The following is a 13,346-nucleotide window of genomic DNA, read 5'->3' on the forward strand; positions in this document are numbered from 1 at the left end:
GCTACTCAACCCGGTCAACTACGTCAAACTTGAACTCGCGGGAGTAGCGGTAGGTCCCGGAGTCGTAGCCAAAGAACGTAAATAGTCTGACTAAGTTTACCTGGATTCTGCATGGGACTTCTCGGGTTGACCAGGCGCTTGCTGTGATCAGGCTGGAGTTGATGTGGGGTGCTTGAAGTCCTGTGCTGGTTTTCCTCAAGTACCGGTGGTATGGTGGTTCCGCTGATTCCTTATCGGCCGGTCCTACTGGTGGTCCGTTTCACGGGAGCAACACTTGAAGTAGACTGGTATGCCGCGGATTCTACTTGTGGTCCGTTTACACTGGAGCCACGCGAAGTAGATAGTTTTTAGAGAGTCCTACATAGTGAATCGTTTTACACAGGATCACTCGAAGTAAGTTGATTTTAAGTGCCGTGGTTTTGACACTGAGTAACGAGACTTCACTCTGATTTCGCAACTATCTTTATTTCAGAAGAACAACTCTTATATAAGATGCTAAATAATACATCTTTAAATCTAAGAAAGGTCAATGTTATGGACGTGATAAAACTAATGTTAATGCCAGGGTCACCCACCTCTGAGTCTGCTGACTCAGATTGTTTGTTCATGTACTGCTTGCACACGCATTTCGGCTTAGCTGGCTGGTTTTGTTTGCTTGGGTCAGTCGGTCATTCTTCCCGCTGATAATGCGGATTCTGCTTCCGGTGCCCTCGATTAGTGCCGGGTTAGTAGGTTGGATATTGGTTTATGCTTATCGTTAATTTATTAATAGGCTAGTGGGTCTGATGCTTGTATATTGTGACCTGCTGATGCATCTTGATTGGGTAGTAGGTCTTGGCACTAGGTGCCAACATTAGTGGGTCTGATGCTTGTATATTGTGACCTGCTGATGCATCTTGAATGGGTAGTAGGTCTTGGCACTAGGTGCCAACAACCCTAATAGAAAATGAAAAGAAGCTATGTTCCACAATGATCCTACAAAAGGAGGTCACACAGGCATTACCAAAACCTTGGCCAAGGTCAAAAGATTGGGAAGGCATGACTAAATATGTCACTACATAATATCTTTTATATTAAGGTACGGGCCAATTCAGACGTTCATCTCGGACATATATATCATATACCATATCATCATTTCGGTTTCAATATTTTTATTCTGCTTCAACACGACCCCTTCTATGGCACACAATTATTGTCTATATGAATTAGTCTTTGAGAAAACTAATAACTTGCTAAAACATTTTAATACTATGAATACTATATAGATGTAATCTATAATATAAAAGATTACTCAAAAAAAAGTAGGTACAGATTAGAAATAGCATATAAAAGAGCTACAATTATGATAGAAGAAAATAAAAAGAGCAATAAAGAATTCTATGACCCTACAACTAACGACAAATAACGAACCAAGAAATAGAAAATAAAATTTTATTAAAAAAAGAATCAGGGCATAAGTTAGGTTCGTATACAGTTACGGAAATAGGAAAAAAGATAACATTACGATTACTAACAGAAAAAATAAAAAACAAACTGTTCATAAGGAAAGATAATAAAATGTTTGTAGATTAGTTATTTGTAGTGTGGCTATAAAAGTTAACACACCCAGTTCCCACAAAGAGAAACTGCCGAACGGCACTTTTAGCGACAGTGCTGCGACCAGGCAAAGGCCTAAAGCTGCAGCCAGATCAGACCCTTAAGTTAGTCAAAAATCTGTACTCCACAACCATAGTTGTGCTAACGAATTATTAACAAATTAATAATTGTAATCCAATATTAACCTTTACCTTAACAGGTTTAGGGAAGTGAATAAATAGTGAAATAACTCGATTGGTTTATTATTTAATTTTTGCCTAAATAGGCTTAAGGAAAATAATTAAATAAATATAATAGCCCACGCTTACAAATAACTGGCGCCCCAATGTATTGAAAACCCGCACCCAATACAAAAAATCCCGTGATTTTACGAAGTAACTGCAAATTCGGAGTTTCAAGTACTCGCGCGACATAGTACAGTGCATTTACAAAGTAAATTCCAAACAATAAAATAACTAAAAATTTGCAATTCCATCGGGCTTGCAATTTATTTTAACAAAAAACAAAAACAAAGGGAGCTGTGAAATTACCTCTCGCCCCGGGACAGCAGAAGCAGCAGCAGTGACGACAGCAGTAGCAGCGACAGCATAATAATCTTAAGAAATGTGAGTAGGCTTCTTGTCTAAAACTCTTCGCCAATAAATAAGGTATTCAGAGAATAATTTTTGGCCAGTATCTAGCAGAGGGAACATTATTAATTCCATTATACAAAATTGGTATCAATTAAAGAATATTTTTTGTAAAAAAAAAACAGTTTTTGGTATTTAATTTTTAATAAAAAATATTCATCAAGCTCATAATTGAATTTTGTAGTACTCATAAAAAAAGTTCAAATAGAATTCATATTTTGTAAATCATTGGGAAAAAATGTTAATACTGAAATCAATTCCGTCACACCCATGCACAGAGTTAACAAAGAGCTTTCGTCGGACGAAGAGGTTCTCGCGCTTTTCAACACAAAAGTAGAAAACCAAAAAACAAAATTCTTGACAGCGCTCTCAACGTCACAAACCAAGAAACCCAGCAGTGGACACAAAGAATGCAGGAAGAACAAATTGCGAGTATGGAAGCCGCCACAACTGGCGCACTTCAAAAGCAACAGGAACTTTTTGATAGGAAATTAGCCGCAGTTATAAAGGAGTTGAATTCACTTAAACGTATAGATACCATCTAAAAGAATTAACCTTGTGCAGACAAGGGGAACTGCCCCTGCTTAAGTACTACGACGAGGTAGAACGAAAGTTAACGCTTTTAACTAACAAGACAATTATGACGCATAACGCAGCCGCAGCGGCCGTATTAAATGAACAACACAGAAATGACGCTTTGCATGCGTTCGTATCTGGCTTAAAAAAACCTCTAAAAATAGCCGTTTTTTCCGTCAAAGCCACGAGACTTGCCAACAGCATTAGCACTGGCACAAGAGGCCGAATCAAATAACGAATGAAGCGCCTTTGCGGCCACTTTCGTCCGACACAATGAAGAGAAAACACATAAGCCGAACATCCACCGGCAAACAGGTTGGAATAATCCCCAAACCCACTACAAACAGACCCAAAACTTTGGGGCGATAAAAAACCTCTCACTTCATTAGGACCTAAAAGACCCTACAACACTCAGGGTCAGCCAGCTCCGGAGCCAATGGAGGTTGACACCTCTTCCAGGTTTAGGCAGCCCACAACATGGCCAAGGGGCGATTCCAAAAAAAAATAAACTTCATGCCGGAAGAAAAACCGACGACGAAGACTATGACTCTGAAGCACAAGCCTGTGCTACTGAAATAGAAGATGAGCTGGATGCAGAAGACTCCTGTAATTTTCTAGGGTAAAATTCCTGCTCCCTTACATCACACGTACGGTAGCAGGAAAGGAAATAAAACTACTTTTAGACACAGGTACGTCTAAAAATTACATTACTCCAATCCCGGGGCTGAAAGGCATCGTGGCAGCGGAGAAACCCTTCACGGTGAAGTGTATCCATGGCTTCACCAAAATAGACAAAAAATGTCTAGTTTCTGTGTTTAACGTACAAACACCCTTTTTCAAAGACTTTGACGGCATTATCGGGCTCGACTTGCTTAAACAAGTGAATGCGAAACTCGATTTTACCGGCAATATTCTGCACACAAACAATATAAATGAAAATATCAGATTCACTCAGGAAGAAAACGTAAATTTTATTAAAATTGATGATGAGGACGTTCCTCTGGCAATAAAAGCCACCTTTAATAAAATGATTGTAAAAAATCATAAAGCCTTCGCCGATCCGGACGAAGCGCTGCCATTTAAAATAAACGGACGGCGTAATAAGGCCATCCAAGTCCCCATACAACATCCCCACCTGGGTTGTAGATAAAAAGGGAACAGACCCAAACAGGGCTAAGAAGAAGCGGTTGGTTATAGACTTCAGGAAGCTAAACCAAAGAACCGTGGATGATAGATACCCTATCCCTACAATTTCGACAATACAGTCGAACATGGGCGAGTCACAATTTTTCACAACGCTCTTCCTCAAATCAGGCTTTTATCAGATAGAGCTGGCGGAAAAAGATAGGGAAAAAACTGACTTTTCTATAAACAGTGGCAAATACGAGTTTTGTAGAATCCCATTCGGACTTAAAAATGCTCCGAGCATCTTTCAAAGGACGTCCTAAAAGAGGGAATCTCTATGTTTATGTCGATGACGTCATAATTTTCTCAAAAACAATAGAAGACCACGTAAAGGAATTGGATTGGGTCTTAACAAAATTCTTAGAAGCAGGCATGAGAGTATCCCAGGAAAAGTCAAGTTCTTTAAAAAGAGCGTTGAATACTTGGGGTTCATAGTGTCAAAAGAGGGACTCCGAACTTCACCCGAAAAGGTAGAAGTCATTAAGAAATCAGACTTTAAGAGGCCCTTTGATTTAACAACGGACGCGTCAGGTTTCGGACATGGGGTGGTACTATCCCAGGATGGCCGCCCAATCACAATGATATCATGTAACCTACGTAGGTTAGGTTAGATTAGGGCGGTGATGCAAGAGGGTCATAGAATACCCCCTCGCTTCCACTTGAGCCGCTAGGGCTCCTTGTGCTGCCGCTGGAGCAAGGGTTTCACCGAGATGCTACCCCCCCCCTTCCTGTCTACCAGGGTGCATATATATGCCTACCTATGGCGGCCCATGGTCCCATCCTGCTTTCTTTATGAAGGCAACCAATCCGCGTGGAGAGATCTCTGAGAGATCGTTAAGGTCCGAGAGTTCTTCGGCCCCGAAGTGTTTGAGTCTGCTGCGTTCGAGTGCCGGGCAGTGGCATAAGAGGTGCGATACCGATTCTACCTCCTCTTCGTCCCTGCAGCTCCTGCAGAAATCATTGTGGGGGACTGCAAGCCTGGCTGCGTGTTCGCCTATCAGCCAGTGCCCAGTGATTGCCCCAATCGCTAGGCTGCATTCCGGTCTAGTCAGAGCAATAAGTCTCGCCGATCTTTTCTGAGAGCGTGTCGGCCAGATCAAACGTGATGTTCTACAGGTCTGGAGATTACTCCATTTCCTATTGGCTGCCAGGTCGAAAAACTCCCTGCACTTTAGCCTGCAAGTAGCCAAGGGTATGCCTACAAGTTCTTTCTCCGGTAGGAGAGTGTTGGTAGTCCCTGCCCTAGCTAGTTCATCTGCAGCACAGTTTCCCTCGTGGTCCCTGTGACCGGGAACCCAGATGAGGTAGATGTCATGCTGTTCAGCCATCTCGTTGAGAGATCTGCGACAGTCATTGACTGTCCTGGAGTTGGATGAGAATCCGTCAAGTGCCTTGAGTGCTGCTTGACTATCTGAGAAGATACATATTGTGCCCCGATTGCCCCTTAGAGCTGGGGATTCAAGTGCTTCCTTAATGGCTACTACTTCAGCCTGGAAAACACTGCAGTGGTCGGGGAGTCTGAAGGACTTCTTTAGGCTCAGATGCTTGCAAAAGTAACCGCCTCCCACCTGGCCGTTAAGTTTTGATCCATCTGTATAGATATGAATGGAGCCCTCCGGTCCCGGTATCCGGGCATCCCATTCCTCCCTCGAGGGGATTAAGACTTTGTAGTTAGTGGTGGGTTGGTCGACGGGCACGCAGTAATCCGTACCCCCCTCAGGCATGAAATGGTGTAGGTCCAGTCTGGTATGACCGAAAGTATTCTTGCTCCATAGATTCGCCTCTCGCAGTCTTATTGCCGCCAGTGTGGCTATCTTTACCCCCATCAGTTCTACTGGTAGTAGGTCAAGGATGATATCTAGGGCGTCGCTAGGCGTAGTGCGTAGACTGCCTGTTATACAGACTTCCGCCATACGCTGAGTCTTCCTGAACCTCTCCCTGCATAAGGAGTTGTCAAGGGCTGGCCACCAGACCACAACTCCATAGAATAAGATTGGTCTGATGATCGCTGTGTATAACCATCTGACTATTTTGGGGGACATTCCCCATTTCAGGCCTACCGCCTTGCGGCAGGTATTGAGTGCTATTGCCGCTTTCTTAGTCCTATCTGCGGTGTTCAGCTTCCAGTCCAGTTTCCTGTCTAGAGTGATGCCTAGGTACTTCGCACTATCATTAAGAACTAGTGATTCCCCTAGAAGTTTCGGAAGTTAGTTTGCCCCTCTTGACGTATCTTCGAACAGTCGAACCTCCAAGAGTAGCCTCGACACTGCTGTTGACCAGGATCTGCCGTATTAGGTCAATTGATCGGTCGTCTATTCCAAGTCCCGTCATTGCATTATGATTGAGCACGGCAAGATGTTGTTGAAGGTCCCCTCTATGTCTAGAAAAGCAACAAGTGCGTATTCCTTAAAGTTGATCGCTCGCTCGGCGATCATAGTGATTTCGTGCAGGGCTGTTTCTGTTGATCGGCCCCTCTCGTAAGCATGCTGAGAGCATGAGATGTCATTTGGGTTAATGTTAAGTTGTAGATGGAGACTTAAGCATCTTTCCATAGTCTTAAGGAGAAAGGAAGACAGACTTATAGGTCTGAAGTCCTTGGGGGTGCAGTGGGATGGTTTCCCCGCCTTGGGTATGAATACAACCTTCGTGCACAGCCATGCCTTTGGTATCATACCAGTAGTGAAGACTGTGCTGAAGATTTTCTTAATCCATTTCCTTAGGTTAATACCGGCTCTGGATAACTGAGCTGGTAGAATACCTTTAAGGTTTCTGTCACTAAGTAGGTAGTTGAGCGAGCCCTGGTGACCCTGGCTACGTATCACCTGGGTTGTTCCTTCCGATGAGCAACCCGGGAAGTGTGCGTTGATAAGGGTCTCCAGGCTTCCAGGCTTGAGGTTGTCCAGCACCCCTCCGTGTTCTTAATGTAACCTGCGATGGGGGCTGTAGTAGAGAGAATCTTTCTTAGGCGGGCGGCCTCTGATGTCTCCTGAATGTTGGTGCAGAAATTGGCCCAGGCAACCCTCTTTGCCTTGCGCAATTCTTTGTTATATTGCCTAAGTTCAGCTTTATAGGTTTCCCACGCCTCGTCTGTGTTGGTACGGTGCGCGTGGTTGAAGGCCCTATGCGCATTATTTTTGTAGGGGGCTAAAGACGAGGTCCACCACGGAGGCTTCTTCGATCTGTTGCTACCTATTCTTTTCTTGGGGCAGGCCCTGGTAAGCTTTTGCACTAGTCGCAATAAGCTTGTCTACCATGGCGTTGAGCCCCTCATAGGTCTCGATGGTCTCTGAAGGCGGTTCGCCTAAGGATCTATCGAGTATATTTTTATAGAGCTCCCAGTTTGCCTTTCTAGGATTTCGTACTGCTTGCTTGGTGAAGTTTTCAAAATTTACTACTATCTTAATATAGCGATGGTCTGAAAATGAGTGTTTGTTAAGGACTCTCCACTGGTCGCTGGTGATTGCATCAGCCAGGGAGTGCGAGAATAATGTGACATCAAGAACCTCCCTTCTGTTCTTGACTACGAAGGTGGGTTCTGAACCTCTGTTACCCACTAGAAGCTTAGAGCTGAGGATAAAATCGAAGATTGACTCACCCCTCTCGTTTGTGTCAGTGCTTCCCCACTGATTGTGATGAGCGTTGGCATCGCATCCTATTATTAGGTCGATGTCCTTCCTTTCGCTGTATTCCACAAGCCGCCTGAGTAGCGAATGGGGTGGAGGTCCTAGGTGGTCGTGACCCATATATGCCGAGCATATTCTTAGATGGCCGTCTGGGCCCTCTATCGATGCGGCTACGTGATCTTCATTGCTGAAATTTGGTAGCAAGAAGGTATTAAGGCTTTTCTTTGCGAGTATGCATGCTCGCTTTTTACCTGTTATATCGGCTGTGTACAGCCTGAAGTCCGACGCCCCCAGACCGAGAATCCTGTCTCCGTGGATCCAGGGTTCTTGGATAAGGGCCACGTCAGCTCCATTCTCTGCAAGATGGAGCAGGAGGGCGGCGGAAGCCACCTTACTGTGATGGAGGTTTATCTGCAGGAATATCAGGGACATCCTTTAGATTCTCCACCACAGTAACCTCCGCCTCGGTGTCGGAGCCCAGCAATGAGTCCTCCTCCATGCCGACGCCACCAAGAGCCCTCGCCAGGTCACTCTCCTCTGAGGTGTACCCTTGCAGAATGTCCTCCTCCACATCTGACATTCCTTCTGGGTGGACCTCTTCGGTCGGTTCCCCCGAGTCTAGCTCATGTGGGTCCATCTCCAAGTCGATGCCTCCAGGTTTACTCTTCGCATCCGACTTGTAGATCCTCACCGACACGTGCTCGAATCCGTATTTGATACGGCTACCAGCACCCTCCAGGATCTTCGCAGTCTCCTCATTTAGAGTGAGGACAACCTGCCTTCTCAGTCCCACTGCTTCCTCCACCTTGGCGACCCTCCAGTCCGCCGTAGGGAGTGTGGGATTGCACATTTTAAGCATGGCCAGAATGGTGGCAGGGTCCGCCGGCTTCTCTGTCAGCCATACGCGGGCCCTCGGTTTGCTGGGGATCTTGTCCCAGTCCACCGCCTCCAGACTGGCTCCTGGGTAGACCTCCCCAAGCGACGCAATCATTCGCTTGTAGAGGCTTACAGACCTCGCATCTTGGCACGCTATCACCTTGATGCTACCCTGGTACCACCCTGCGTCTTCGCAGTCCGGTGGAGGTCCTCCGCTCTTGAGCATCTCCTCCATGAAGCGCCCATGCAGCTCATTCACTACCTTACGCCAAAGCTCTTTGGGGATCAGGCCATGCTTGGAGCCATTATCAATGACCCCAATGATGGTCCTGCCCTTGGTAACTTCAGCGAAGGATCTGTTAATTTGTGTCTGCACCTTCTTCTTCTTAGCTAGGGGCGCTCCACCGTCGGTCGACCTCTGCCTTTTCGCACCTGTCGGCTTCTTTGGGTCCAATCTGGCCCCCGCTCTTGCTGGCTGAAAGTCAGGCAGGATTTCCCTCGCCCACTTTATTATTTCAGCCTGATCGGGATTGGACTCCGCCGATGGGTCTGCCCTCATCAGGATGAAGGCCGCTCTCCTCCTATCTTTATAGGAGCCCTTCCGCTGCAGGGGGCCAGCAGTCGTCGGACCGGGGCCTTCCTTAGGGTTGCCGCCGGTGCGAGAGGAGCTCGATTCAGGGATCTTGCCCCCCACACCGTTCGGTGGTCCCATAGTGGGCCCCGTTTTGGGGGTTGATGCCTTGGCATCTCCCCCTACACCGGCGCCGCTCGCCTCCGGATATTGTCCCTCAGTGGGGAGCTTCGCCATCCCAGCATCTCTTTGGCCTCTATCTGCCTTGGAGATTGACGGATCCGAGATCCCATTTTCGGACTTTCTTAGGGAGTTCCGTTCTCCACTGTTTGTTTTTCTTTTATTACTATTGTCGTTCATTTTTGGACCCACGAGTAGGCGGGAAGGGGTTCGTCCATCATGAATTAGCCCGCTTGTCATGATAAGCCTGGTTAAAACTGAGGGGTCGGCCGGTCCCCCAGAGTCCGCATATTAACGTCCGTGCATCCCCCGGACATGCATCCCTCGGCATATGCTGTTCCACCTTGGATTGGGGTGATTTGAGGAAGGGAGTTTTCTTCTCCCCGCCCGACTACAATTCGCCAGCATCCTCGGCAGAGACATGACCTTACCGGGACCTGTTACCAGCCGCCCTCACGTGGAGAGTATAGTCGCACTACCATCGGTGTACACAGTAACGGCACATGAGCTCATGCGTTTCTCCCCCTGTTGTAACCCTAACGCGAAATTGAAGCGCTGGAAGGGGATTATTGACGATCATGGCGCAAAGGTAATGTATAAACCAGGAAAGAAAAATCTCGTGGCGGACGCGTTGTCTCGCCAGAACATAAACGCCCTAAAAGACGTTCCAGATTCAGATGTAGAAACCATTCATAGTGAACAATCCCTGAGATACACTATCGATACCACCGACAACCCAGTAAACTGTTTCTGAAATTAAATAATCATTGAGGATGGAAACAGTTTTTCAGTAAAAACGTTCATCTTGTTTGAAGCAGGTGAGGCACATAATTAGAACCCCCAATCGGGAGAACCTGCTAAATGCATTACAGGAAGTGGTAAACGTTGAAGTAGTAAACGCAATATATTGCACCCTACCAACCTTGGTATTTATCCAGCACCGACTAACAGAGTCCTTCCCTAGCACTTCCTTCAAGTACACAAAAAGCTTCTTAATAGACATAACGGACACGACCGAGCAGAAAGAAATCGTTATAGCAAAACACAACACGGCTCATCGAGCAACACAGGAAAATGTAAAGCAAATTATTAGTCATTATTTTTTCCCAAAAATGCTTCGGCTAGCAACGGAAATGACGTCGGACTGCAGAACCTGTTCCATGGCAAAATACAAACGCCATCCATCCAGAAACATCTATACCTTCTTCTCTACATAGCACTGTAGAATTAATTCTGGACCAAGTAAATAAGAATAGAACCTATTAGGACTATCAAGTCGGCGAAAAAGTTTTTCTAAAAGCAAATAAGCGACTAGGAAATAAGCTATCACCGCTATGTTCGGAGGAAGTTATTGAGGCATACCTGGGGACCACGGTCCTAATTAAATGGAGGGTGGCCCACAAGGACAATCTACGCTAATAACCCTCGCTATACTCCTCACCTTTTTTTATACATATTATATTTTTTATTCATTTATATCTTTCTAGGATAGGAAAATACATTTTAGTGTGGGCACTAACTGAATGACTATACGAACGCAGATTATATCCCCATAGAGGACGGTGACAATGTAGTTTGGGAATCTTACGGATACTTACAACATGCGACGAACACGACAACTTACGAGGACTACGCTGACCAGACCAGAAACGTTGACAAGATCATTTACTGACGACCACTGGATACCGGTTATAATGACAGACCTCACACACATTCCCAAGTTAGTAACAACTCTAAAAATTCAATAGGGACAGCTTTAAAAGTTATTGCAGACACACCCGATTTTAATGATTGGGAGCAAATAAAATTCAATCAAAAGTAACTAATGAGAGCAGATGAAGGACAAACTAAATTAAATATATAATTTCAAGAACGTTTGAACGAACTTGTAAACGCAATGAACCAAATTCAAAAATTCGAAACAAATAAAGAAACACACCTTTTGGAAATCATTTTGGCTAAAAACAGAATCATAATCACGGATTTCGAAAATATTCTAATGGGCCTAACCCTAGCAAAATTAAATATCGTAAGCCCGGCAATTCTACATTCTGACATTGGCGAATTTAAAGTCAAGTAGCCTATTAACACTAGTTTAATAGAAATATTAGTATAAGTATCTAGTATAAGTGTTTTCCAAAATTCGGATATCATCCGATTTCTTATTAAATTTCCTAACCCCAAACTCGTATGTAAGAAGATAACGGTCTACCCGGTTCAGCACCACAACAAGATCCTAGACTTCGAAAGTGGAAACCAGGTCGCTGAATGCCAAAGACGAAACATCAACATCGGGTATTGCAAGACGACGGTCGGCGCCACCTTCTGCAGGGAGCTCAAAAAATGGCACTTGTGCTCAGAAAACAGTTTCTGGAGCTATTGCGCATGCTCTACGCTCCCAGGTCATCTGGATCCAGTTACGGTTGTAGATCACGGCACCCTCATAGTAAACGACGCCAACATGACCATAACCGACGACCAGGGACGGGACCAAAAAATATCTGGAACCTACTTGGTAACCTATTCTGACAAGATAACTCAACGGAACTTGGTTCGTAAACCAGCTGGGAAGCTCGCTGAAAAACCCAATTGTGTCGGCCAACATTACGACACACCAAAACCGGCTATGTTTCCCATTTCTTCACGAGGTGAGTCTTAGGAACCTCCACCATATCGGGACCCTTAAAGAAGAACTTACCTTGGGTTCCATCTTCAGCTACTCCCTCACCAACTCGCCTTCTTTCAACTATGCTCCACCGTTTGGCTAGCGAGTCACCGGGATGGCGACCACTTAAAGGGAGGAGAAGTTAACACACCCAGTTCCCACAAAGAGAAACTGCCGAACGGCACTTTTAGCGATAGCGTACGACCACGCAAAGTTCCCAAGCTGCAGCCAGATCAGACCCTTAAGTTAGTCAAAAATCTGTACTCAACAACCATAGTTGTGCAAATAAATTTAATAAAAAATTAATAATTGTAATCCAACATTAACCTTTACCTTAACAGGCTTAGGGAAGTGAATAAATAGTGAAATAACTCGATTAGGTAATTATTTAACTCTTGCCTAAACAGGCTTAAGGAAAATAATTAAATAAATATAATAACCCACGCTTACAAACAACTTATATAAGAACAAAAAAAATTAATAGATCAAAATTTTTTTTTATTTTTTATCTTTGTTGGCACTTAGTGCCAAGACCTACTACCCTATATGCACACTTAGTAATTTGATCCAATCAATTTGCATCAGCATGTCGCAATATACAAACCCACTAACCGATTTTCTCACTTATAAATAATTAGTAATAAGCATAAAACTATATTCAACCTATTAACCCAGCACTAGTAGACGGCGCCAGAAGCAAAATCAGCATATCAGCGGGAAAAATGACCGACTGACCGATGCAGGCAAAAACAAACACTCTGAGTCAGCAGACTCAGAGGTGGATGAACCTGGCATTAACATTAGGTTTAGCACGTCCATATCATTGACTTTTTAATTTAGCATCTTATATAAGAGTTGTTCTTCTGAAATAAAGATAGTTCCGAAATCAGAGTCAATCGTCTCGTTACTTAGTGTCTGAACCACGGCACTTAAAATCAACCTACTTCGAGGGATCCTGTGTAAAACGGTTCACAAGAAGAATCCGCGGCATACCAGTCTACTTCTAGTGTTGCTCCCGTGAAACGGACCACAAGTAGACCCCGCGTCATCTCATTACTTCGCGTGTTGCTCGCGGGAAACGGACCACGAGTTGATCCCGCGGCATACCAGTCTACTTCGAGTGTTGCTCCCGTGAAACGGACCACCAGTAGACCCCGCGTTACCTAACTACTCCAAGTGTTGCTCCCGTGAAACGGACCACGAGGAAACCCCGCGGCATACCAGTCTAGCTCGAGTGTTGCTCCCGTGAAACGGACCACCAGCAGACCCCGCGCTATTAAACCTACTTCGAGTGTTGTTCCCGTGAAACGGACCGCCAGTAGGACCGGCCGATAAGGAATCAGCCGAACCACCATACCACCGGTACTTGAGGAAAACCACCCCAGGACTTCAAGCACATCAACTCCAGCCTGATCACCGCAAGCGTCTGGCCAACCCGAACAGTC

The sequence above is a fragment of the Drosophila ananassae genome (assembly GCF_017639315.1).
Source record: "Drosophila ananassae strain 14024-0371.13 chromosome 4 unlocalized genomic scaffold, ASM1763931v2 tig00000061, whole genome shotgun sequence".
Lineage (NCBI taxonomy): Eukaryota > Metazoa > Arthropoda > Insecta > Diptera > Drosophilidae > Drosophila > Drosophila ananassae.